Source organism: Elephantulus edwardii, unplaced genomic scaffold (genome assembly GCF_000299155.1).
Source record: "Elephantulus edwardii isolate Elephantulus edwardi_28Jun2011 unplaced genomic scaffold, EleEdw1.0 scaffold00110, whole genome shotgun sequence".
Lineage (NCBI taxonomy): Eukaryota > Metazoa > Chordata > Mammalia > Macroscelidea > Macroscelididae > Elephantulus > Elephantulus edwardii.
The window spans coordinates 10,922,721-10,934,724 of NW_006399860.1; the positions used below are offsets into that span (position 1 = coordinate 10,922,721).

At 38.5% G+C, this 12,004-nt stretch overlaps 1 pseudogene; it reads left to right on the plus strand.

Moving 5' to 3' along the window:
• Positions 1 to 10,570: 10,570 nt before the first annotated feature.
• On the plus strand, positions 10,571 to 11,553 carry LOC102867590 (annotated as a pseudogene).
• The last annotated feature ends 451 nt before the right edge of the window (positions 11,554 to 12,004 follow it).

Sequence of the window (12,004 nt, forward strand, 5' to 3'; positions counted from 1 at the left end):
GAAAAAATTAACCATTATATGTTACTTTGCAATTATGGAAGATCAAAGATTATAGCCTTCAGTAAAGATTACAACTCAACAACATGAAAACAAAAATCCTTAAAAATAGGTAATAACATGATAAATGAAAACAAATACTGACATTTGCAATGATTTCATTTTCCTTGATTTCACAATCACCATCCATGGAAAGAACAGTCAAGAAATCAAGAGATGCATTACATAAAGTAAGTCTGTTGTCAAAGACCTCTTTCAAGTGATAAAGAACTGGGATGTCAGTTTTCAGAATAAGATGTACCTGATCCAAGGCATGATATTTTCCATTGCTCTATATGCACATAAAACTTGGAAAATTAGAAGGAAGACCAAGAATAATTGATGTCTTTGAATTGCGATATTGATAACTCTCTAAAGAACAAGAAAATGGATATTTGGGCCTACAGTTTTGAGAATCTCTCTGAAAGAGCCAAAAGGAATAAGAACAAATAACACAGTCCCTCAATGGCCCAAAGAAGAAAGCTGATAAAGAACCTGTAGCCCAACTCCATAATGCCTCTAGAACCACAGTAACAGCAAGAGGATCCCTTATTCATTGTTGACATACAGACTCACATTTGTGATACAGAGAATGGGGTTTATTAGTGAAGTAGGTTGGAGAGTGGAGGAGGCAAAGAATCACTAAATACAAGTCTAGTCATTAGCCCAATTTCCCACACACAATTTTCCAATTAGTTCAGGTCCTGGTTTCATTTCAGCAGTCAAATCCAAATCATTCAGCAAGGTTTGCCTCAGAGAATACATTTATAAGTCAGCTTCTCCTTAATTATCCATCAAGAAGAGTAAAACTTTTAAATACGGTGAGCACAAATGAAAGAAGCCTCAGGACATACTTTGTTACAGTTTCTCCACGGCAACGTCACAGTCTTCTACCATTACCAGTCTTGCCACCGGGGTCTCACTCTCAAGAGGATCTTGTTCCAGTCTCCCTCAAGTCTTGCTCATCTCAAATTCTGCTGCTTCAGCTCTTGCACCTCATCCTAGTCTCACAGCTGTTGATGATTTGCATGACCATGTATCTCCTATTAAGGTAGTTGGAGACCAGAGGGGGCTAGAAAAAAAAAACAATAAAAGGAAACCACCAACTTTAAGCTAACACCTCAGCAACAGTGCTTAATATCCCATAAACTGCCAAAAGAATAAAAAAAACAATGTTAGAGTGCATTCAGAGTGTTCCTTAGGAATGAGAACGGCAAAACTTTGTTCAAATATTTGGGCATGTTGTTAGGATAAGCTAGTCCCTGGAGAAGGATACTATTTTCAGAAAGTTTGAGGATTTATAAAGGAGAGGAAGACCCTAAAGGAGACAGATGGATAGAGAAACTGCAGTAATAGTTTTCACCATGGTGGAGATTGTGAGTACAGTACAGGATTGGCCAATTTTTTTTAATCTCTTGTACGTAGGGTTGATGTACATTTGGAATCAACTCAACAACTAACAGCAGAATGTTGAATTTATAAAATTTTTAATAAAATAAGTAATTTTTAAAAAGAATGATAGGAGAATAATTGTTTTGCATTTTTCAAATGTTAAGGTCTGGCATTATAGAAACAGTTAAACTGCTTTCACTTTCTATTCGTTCTGACCTGTTGCTTTTGTTGTAGATAGGAAAATGCAGTTGTCTCAGATATCTTAGATGTATATGTTGTTGTTGTTAAGTGCCATTTGAGTTGTAGACAACTCATGGTGACCCTCTGAACAAAAGACTTGAACACTTGCATAACTTTCATTTCTCCAAGTTCATAGGGTTTCCAGAGGCAAGCTATTTTGGAAGTGGTTGTTATTCCTGCTTCCATGCTTGTTTTACTTGGAAAGCTCTACCAAACATTGTGCACCGGTAACCATCATCACATTTGACAAATCAGTATCCCAGTGTTCAGCATCACAGCAACCACAAGTTACCTCTGTACAGCAAATAGACAGATCAGTGAGGTTTGATATTATTTGCTCCAATTAGTACAGCACTTGTCTGTCAATCTACTGTATTGTTGTAGCTTATGGGGTGCTATAATGCTGAAACCTGTGCCACCAGTGTCTCAGGTACTAGAACAATCATTTATGGTGGAGAGATTGCAACAGAGCTCCTAGATAAATGCAGACTAAGAAGAAGGAGTGCTTATCTAGTTTTGAAACAATGTGCCTTTGAAAACTGTATGAATAGAACAATGTGGATAGTTATGGTAATAAGTGTAGAGTCCAGACAGGCAGTTGCTTAAAAATTAGTAGAAATCACTACAAACAGTCATTGATTATTGGAACAGAAACTTCATGGACACGTGGAAGGAGGAGTGGCATCCACCTCCATAATAGCTTGCCTCCAGAAACCCTATGAACCTGGAGAGAGGATGAAAGGCACCCAAGCTTCGAGGATTCTCCTTCATAGGGTCGCTATGAGTCGCCTGTGACTCAACGGCACTTAGCAACGATAACATCAACAGAGAGAGAAAGAGAGAGAGAGAGAGAAATCAGCTGGCCCAGTGATGAGAAAACGATGTGACCAAGACCAAGGTGGGTGACTTTTAATCCACGGCCCTCAGGCCAGTCTTTCATTGTTTATGTCCAGATATTCCTCTAGGTCGTATAGTCCTGGTGTACAAGTTGCCGTCCCGCGGTCACTTGTGGTGCTGTGAGGCTAAACGCTATGACACTGATGTGTCAAATGCCTTAATGGTTGGCTACAATTGGGTACAATGTGGACAGAGAGTGGGTGGAGCTCCCCGATTAAAACAAGATTGGAAGGAGGAGTGGCATCCACTTCCATAACAGCTTGCCTCTGGAAACCCTATGAACCTGGAGAGAGGATGAAAGGCACCCAAGCGCCAAGGACTCTCCTTCATAGGGTCGCTATGAGTCACCTGCGACTCGATGGCACTTAACAACAGCAACAACAAATAGAACTAGGTTGTGTGTGTTCTTTTTTAAAATTGTATTTTATTAATTTTAAGGAACATTAACAGATTTTGGATTTCCATTCATTCATTGTTGCACTTTTCTCCCTGCCCATCCCTTCCCCCCAGTTCGCTCCTCTCTTTGAAAAGTAAAAGAAAAATTCCTTCATTGGTATACACTCCCTCCTCTACCCCCTCCCCCCAGCCGAGTACACTCCACTATACAACCTTAATTCTGGACTCTTGTGACATGTTGTTGTTGTTGATTACCTTTGAGTACAGCATGACTCATAATGACCCTATGAATAAAAGGCCTGAAGCCTCTCTATAATTATCAACATTTATTTAAGTTCATAGAGTTTCTGGAGGCATGTTGCTTATAAGGTGGATGTCACCCCTTCTTCCAAATATAATTATGGTGATTTAGAATTAGTACAAATATCAGGGAGAAAAAAAATCCCTCCTGATAAAGAACTAATATTAACACACACATATGTACATGCAGAGTTGTTATTTTCTATTATTGTTTTCTATTTTGAACATAATAGAAAAATTCATATTATATTATGTATAAATTATGTCTGAAATTGTTTCACATAAAAATGAAAGCTGGCTGTGAATAAGGAAGGCTGAAGGAGAATTGATGCCTTTGAATTGCAGTGTTGACAAAGAATATAAAATAGACTATTAAAATTGCAGACAAGTCTATTTTGGAAGAAGTGCAGCCAATATACTCCTTAGAAGTAAAAATAGACATATTTCATATCAAATAGGATGAACATGTTATCAGAAAGAACCAGTCGCTGGAAAAGGACATCATGTTTGAAAAAGTAGAAAGTCATCAAAAGTGAAGAGAGCCCTCATGGAGATGGATTGCCACAGTAGATTTATGCACAGTAATGATGATGAAGATAGCAATGGATTTGGAAAGGCTGCATTCTGTTTTATTATACAAATGGTCACTATGAATTGAACTTGATATCACATTGAAATATACACATGATATATATAATGTGCATATTTCAATGTCATATAGTGTCATATAATGATTATATAATGTGTGCATATATATTTATGACAATCAGAAGTGGATTTTCATAGCATATTAAATTTGAAAGGTGAGTTTTGGAAAGATACCTATCTTGAAATCACACATACACACACACATGCACACACACAAACACACACACACTAGATGCAATTAGGAAGTCATTTATTTAAACTCTTAGGCAAGGACATCTTTTAATTTTCCTTTTGTTAGTGGGAAAGAGAACTTTCTTTTACCTTTTGCCATATTCATCTGTCACTCCTGCTTCAGTTCCTAAAACAAGAAGGAGTTTACACAGAAAGACAGTTGATTGTGTGCAAGTAAAAAAAATTGTTTATTACATTAAATTTCAATTAGTACACTTTAAAAAGTAAGTAATCTACTTGTATTCCTCAAATGTTATGGTTATTGAAAATATTATTATAGTATTAAAATTAGAAACAGGATTTTATTAGTTGTATTAATAAAAATATGCTCCAATGGTATTCTAGTTGTCTTATACAACTCCTTAAAGCATATACACACACAGACACAACAGATATACATCTACTCTCCATTGGTCATTACCTAGGTTTTACTCAAGAAGCCTATTTGTATTAAATCAGAATACTTCACATATTTTCTGATTTGCTTTGCTAATTAATTGAATGTGCATTGAACTATATGAAGATAGAGAAACTGGAATGTTTATAAATTACTCTCCTTTTCTGCTAGGCCATTATGGGTTAATTTTATCCTTTTTCTGGAACCTTCTAATATTTCTACTTTCTCTAGGTTTTAGTCATTGACATTTATCTATTCTCTTTTAGGCTCTTTGCTGTTTATAGTCCTGGAAAATTGCTAATGTTTCTATTTGCATGTCTCCAAACCAATTTACAGAAAAATAAACAAATGATCCAAATTATTATTTTCCATATTTTGTTTTATATAAATGAGTTTTGGATTATAAAAGACAATAATTCCTTATTTATAAACTAAAATTATAGTAGATGTGAGTAATTAAGTGTTGTAGACAGTATTGAGGATGATCAAGCTAGAGAATACACACTAGGTATTGGGGCTGTATTTCAGAAATTCTTAATTCTGACATTATTTTTATGTTAAAAATAAAAAAATGCAACAATGAATTAATGGAAAGCCTCTGTAAATTTTTACTGAAATTAATAACAAATTTAAATGTTTTTAAAAAAGAATTAAGTTAGAGTAAGGATGGCAATGGATTTATAACTGTTCATGCTAATAACACTATATCATGGCATGGAGGAGGAATAGTGGAACTGTATCCACATTTACAATATTCTTCTTACCAAAACTATTTATGGAAAATAGGAACTGCATTGGAACATGTATCTTTGGATTGGAAATGATCATATTGTTAATATTTCCAGCCTTAAGCTTAAAAGATTATAATGTTCAAAATCATTTGTTATACATTTGTTTAAATATTTCCCTCTTTTAACAACTGAGATCTAGAGGGAAGAAAAAAGACCAGAGAATGGCCAAAATTATTGGGGCGGCTATTGCTGCCAGTTTAGGGCCTGTGTCAGGAAAAGGAAGTATTACTCATATACAGTGCCACCCAAAGGTAATAAAGGAGGTCAGAATTGCTTCCACTGTGGAAAGCTGGGCCACTTCAGTAGACAGTGTCACAGACGAGAGCCACAAATAGGCAAGGAAGTAGAGAGGAAGCTCCCACTCACTTCCTTTAGGTGTGGATCTGAAGGTCACTTGGCCAAGGGTGGCTCACATCAGGTCCTCGTGGCTTGCTGACAGGACTGACAGGCCCCAGCTCCCAGCTGGAAACAAAAGAGGACGCTTCAACAATTTAGATCCTCCCAGAAGAGCTGTGGGTGAGTATTAACAGTACTGGTAAGTATATTTGTTTTCTCTTGGACACAAGAGCTTATTATCTAGTCCTAAAAGCCTTCTGCGGTCCTAACTCTTCTCACTAATTCTTAGTTGTTCGAATTGATGGAAAACCTCATAAACACTTCCATATTTCACCTCTGCCTTGCACAAGGACTTCTGAGTTGTAAAACAACCCAGTGGTAGATGGAATTTGCTCCAGGACTTAAGAACAGTAAATGACATAGTTGAGCCTCTATATCTTGTGGTTCCTAATCTTTATATTATAATAGACAAAGTGCTAGTCAATAGGCCTTTTATTGTAAGAACTACCTTCCCTCTGTAACTTGATTTGTGCCACTATTAGAGCCTCTACTTGGAATATTATTGCTTTTTAATTTTTGACTCATGTACTTTTAACTTGTTAGTTAAAGTTAAATTTATGTCTTCTAGGTTGCAACACTCCCATGATACATCTTCAAGGATATGAACATGTACGGCTAAGCACAATTGATAACAGTGCATCTAAATTCCAGAATCAATCTCCATAATAGTCTATGTGTTTCCTATTGCCAAAGAGGCCCTTTAGAGTAGTGAGAGAAGATCTTCATCCTGAAACCTACAGTGACCCTTTTCAGCAGGAAGTAGGTAAGAGAATATGCCGTCCCCTTTTCCTTATGAATCAGGGTGAAGTCTCTCTCAGGGAGGAGTGATAGGGAATGGCAAAGGACACATTGACAAAGGAGATTAATCAGAACTGGCTATGACAAGCACTGTGGCAACTGGACAATTAAAACAGACTTTCAAGAGGGGGAAAAAGGGAAGAACAAACTGGGGTGGAGGGTAGAGAAAATAGTGCAACAATGAATGAATGAAAACCCAAAATCTCTGTAAATGTTCATTAAAATTAATAAAATTTAATAATAAATAAATAATGATATAAAAAAAGAAATGACCCCAGATATCTAAAGGGATGTTTCAATGACTCAGAACCAATTCAATGAGTTTACCCTGAGTTTGAACAGTCTTACTTGAAGGATTCCTAATAATTCTTAGTTTTTAATAGTGGTACAATAGCAGATGCGTATACTTGAAATGCAAGCTAGTCAAGGAATTATTTTCATTTTGTCAGTTAAATTTAAACATAAATACCCCCTTCCCTCAAATAAATTTGTTATTTTGATATTAAAAAATTTAAAAAAAACAACATTGTTCATTTGTTGTTGTTATGTGCCATCGATTCGCCTGTGACTCATAGCGACCCTATGTACAACAGCCCTAAACTGTGTCCTATCCTGTGCCAATCTCACCATCTCCAACACACCTACCCGCATTACCCCAGTCACTGAATCAATCCATCTCATCAAGGTTCTTCCTCTCCTGCATTGTCCCTCAACCCTCTCAAGCATGATGTCCTTCTCCAAGAACTGGTCCAACCTTGCAACATGTTCAGAGTATGTCAGAAGAATCTTCAGAATCCTTGCCTCCAAGGAGCAGCCTGGCTTCATCCTCACCAGGACAAACCTGTTTGTTTTCCTAGAAGTCCATGGTATATTCAAAACTCTTCTCCAGCACCACAGCTCAAAGGCATCAATTCTCCTCCTATCATCCCTAGTCATTGTGTATGTTTAAAAAAATGTAAGCCAAAGGAACACTCATTATTCTGGTTCAATGTTCCTTTTCAGATTTAAATATGCAAATATGTAAATATACATATTGATAAATAGAGTTCAATCAATCCATTAGATGTGTTCAGAAAGTTAAATCTAACTAAATGTGGTATTTTTCCTAGCATATTAATATAGCATTTATACTTTTTATCAGTAATATGTGAGCCCACATTTTATTTGCATTCTTACAGTTGCATAGTAATTTTGTTTCACAATCTGTCATAAAACAACAGAAATATGTAGCATTTGCATAATCCTACTTATATATGGAAAGGGACCTTTGGTAACAGCATCTTTATGTAAAGTGTTGTAATAATAACAAAAAAACCTGTGTGTCCAGTGATTCAGATCCAACTGTTAAACAGATGTTAGATGGACAATCTCCGCTTAGAATGTACAGCCTTGGAAACATGATGGAAGATCTCTGTGGACAGGAAATGACTCTAGAATATTGAGCTTACACATAGAAAGGCTTATCTAGGAAAAGGAACTGACTCTAGAATATCAAGTTTGACACATAGAAAGGCTTATCTAGGAAAATCATGGTAACACAATATAACAGTATCACTGAGAAGATCAGTGTTTACTTATGCCAGGAAGTAGAGGAACACTTACTAGAAAAGTTGCTTAAGATAACTTTTCAAATGGCATTTCAAAGAGGTTATTTCTTTCATAGGTATTTGACAAAAATATACTAAATGCACATCTACTTATTAAAATTATTTGTATATAAATAATGGAATTTATGTCCTTGATAATTCCCTTTTTCTACACAGAGCTAGAGATTGGTAGTTGACTTTATATTAATTTAAGTGTAACATGACACAGAGTGTGTATAAAATAGTCATCATTTGTTTCTTACATAGTAAAATATATAGAAAGCCAGACATTGTATAAGGCAAAAACCTCTCAGAGAAGGAAAACTCAAATATTTTCCACAGATAGATGCAAATCATAAGATTGTAGCCTGTCAAATATGAAAAAATTGCAAGACTCTGAAAAACAGGGCTAATTTGTCACATTCTGACTCTTACAGGAGCCACTCTCTGTATAACATTTTGTTGAGAGAAGAAAGTATACATGAACAATGATGGCATCAAGCTTGTAATAAGAAGATTGTCCTTGTTCTTTCCCAGTAATACCGTTCTTTAATTTTGTGATGTCTTACATCTGCTAATCAATGGCATGCAACAACAACAATACCACTTATAAGGAGTTCTAGGAGCAAGTTATTGCTGCTGTTATGTGTCATCGGGTTGCCTGGGACTCATAGCAACACTATGTACAATAGCCCTAAACTGTGGTCTATCCTGTGCCAATCTCACCATCTCTGACACACCTACCCTCATTACCCCAGTCAATCTCATAGAGTCTTCCTCTCCTGCTCTGTCCCTCTACACTCCCAAGTATTACATCCCTCTCTAAGGATTGATCCCACCTTGCAACATATCCAAAGATATCAGATAAACCTTGAGAATCCTTGCCTCCAAGGAGGAGCCTGGTCTCACCCTCTCCAGGATGAACCTGTTCGTTCTCTTAGCAGTTCATGGTATATTCAGTACTCTTTTCCAAACACCACAACACAAAGGCATCAATTTTACTTCTATCACTCCTAGTCATTTTCCAGCTCTCAGACACATAGCAAGTGATTGCAAAGACCATGGCTTCTATCAGGTGCACCTTGGTCTCCAGACTGACATCGTTGCTCTTCAGTACCTTAGAGAGGTCTCTAACAGCAGACTTTTCCATTATAATGTGTCTTTTAATTTTCTGGCTGCTGGTGCCAAGAGTGTTGACTGTGGAGCCAAGCAAACTAAAGCTGTGAACAATCTCATTTTCTTCATCTATCATGATGCTAACAATCTGCCCAGTGGTGACAATCTTTGTCTTCTTGATATTAAGCTTCAATACATATTGAAGGCTGCAGTCCTTGATCTTCTGCAAACACCTCAAGTCCTCCTCAGCAAGCAGGGTTGTGCCATCTACATAACACAGATTGTTGATGAACCTTCCATCAATTCTGACGGCACATTTTTCCTCATACAGCCCCGCCTCCCAGATAATCTGTATATAGATTGAAAGGTTATGGAGATAAGACAAATCCCTGGGTACACCTTTCCCAATTTTGAACCATGCAGTGTTTCCTTTCTCTGTCTTGACAAATCCCTTTTGGTGCAAGTATAGGTTCCGAATTAACACTATCAAGTGTTCTGGGATCCCCATTCTTCCGTCAGCCACAGTTTGTTGTGAGCCACACAGTTAAATACCTTTGCATAATCAATGAAACACAGATAGACATTCCTTTGGTGCTCCCTGTTTTCAGCCAAGATACATCTAACATTATCTCTCATATACCTAGCACCAAGACCCCTTCTAAACTCAAACTGAACTTCTGACAGATCTCTGATGTGCTGTTCTAGAGGCATTGTCTGCAGATATTAGCACTGCTAACCCAAGAGATGTTGTTGTTGTTAAGTGCCGTCGAGTCTCAGGCGATTCATAGCGACCCTATGAAGGAGAGTCCTTGATGCTTGGATGCCTTTCATTCAAGTTCATAGGGTTTCCGGAGGCAAGCTATTATGGAAGTGGACACCACTCCTCCTTCCACGCTTGTTTAATCGAGGAGCTCCACCCCACTCTCTGTCTGCATTGGGTAGCCAACCATTAACGCATTTGACACATCCGTGTCACAGTGTTCAGCCTCACAGCAACCACAAGTGACCACGGGACAGCAACTTGTACACCAGGGTTATAAGACCTAGAGGAATGTCTGAACAAAAACAATGAAAGACTGGCCTGACGGCCGCGAACTAAAAGTCACCCGCCTTTGTCTTGGTCACATCATTATCTCTTCACTAGGCCAGCTGATATCTCTCTCTTTCTCTGTTGATGTTGTTGTTAAGTGCCCGTCCAGTCGCAGACGACTCATTGCGACCCTCTGAATAGGATGCTTTCATGCTGTGATTTGTATGATTTACTATGCTGCGGATGAAAAGGTGAGAAAAAATGTGGTTGGTTTCATAATTTAAAAAAATCATTTCTAGATCTATCCCGAAGTACAATGTGGTGAGGGACAGGATAATATCCATGCGCATACAAGGAAGTCCAGTGAATACCACTATCATTCAAGTATATGCACCAACAACTAGAGCCAAAGAAGAGGAAATAGAAGATTTTTACCAACTTTTGCAGTCAGAAATTGATCAAACATGCAATCAAGATGCATTAGTAATAATGGGCGACTGGAATGCAAAAGTTGGGAACAGGGAAGAAGGATCAGTGGCTGGAAAACATTGGCTCGGTGAGAGAAATGAGGCTGGAGATAGAATGATAGAGTTCTGCACATTCAATGATTTATTCATTGCAAATATGTTTTATAATAAGCATAAACGCTGCACCCCGCCTGTGGCTGGGGGAGGAGCAGGGGCGAGAATCGCCTCTTGGTCTCCTTGGGCCCTACTGCCGCCGCCGGGTCCTCTGGACCTTCGAGGATGTCTTCGACCACCCCTGGGAAAGGGTCACAGCGGCTGCGATGCAAAAGTACCCCAACCCGATGAACCCCCGCGTGGTGCGCGTTGACGTCCTCCACAGGCACGTGGACCCCTCGGCAAGCTGCACAGCCAGCAGCTTCTGAGCACCGAATAGGGCCTGCAGTCTGTGGTGCGATCTCTTATCGGCGCAGCTCACACAAAGACATAAGTGCAGGAGCATTCTGCAGTTGACCCAGTAAAGAACACGATGGAACTGAAATCCACCAATATTTCTTTTACAAATATGGTCTCTGTGGACGAGCGGCTCATCTACAAGCCTCATCCTCAGCACCCGGGCAAAACGATTCTCACTCAGGAAGCCAGTCATCACCGTCAAGGGCGTCAGCCTCAGCAGCTACCTGGAAAGTCTGATGGCGAGTACCATCTCTTCCAAAGCTAGTAAAGGTTGAGAAGCCATGGAATGGGTAATAAATTAAATGCTGGGATTGAAGAATTGACGGCCTCCGCTAGAGGAAGCATAAGGACGCTGATGGCAGCGTTTGGAGAAAAATGACAGTGGCATGAGGCACAGTGGCAGGCCCCAAGTCTCCAGGCCAGCGGTGTATTTATTGGTTATTTGAGAACTACAACTCTTTTAGGTGGACTTTTTTTTTTCTTTTCTTTTTTTAAAAGTAAGCTGGAGAGTGTCTATGTGACTTTGATAAAAACAAAGAGGGGCAGGGCTTCGAACTAAGGGATCATTGAAAAAAATAGTGGTGTTTGATGACAGTCTAATTATGAGGTATCCAGTGTTTTTGTGGAAATGTAACAATTCTTGAAAAAGTGCACTGAAATTGATAATGCCATATTGAGTCTCCTAGAATTAAAGGGTGAAACTTCCGTGTTGTGGGAATTCTGCTGGGCTTTGACCAACACCATAATAAGGCCAGGCCACTCTGGTCCACAGCCTGCGGGCACTCACCAAGAAACTCACTTAAAAGGGAAAAATTGGGACTTAAAATTGG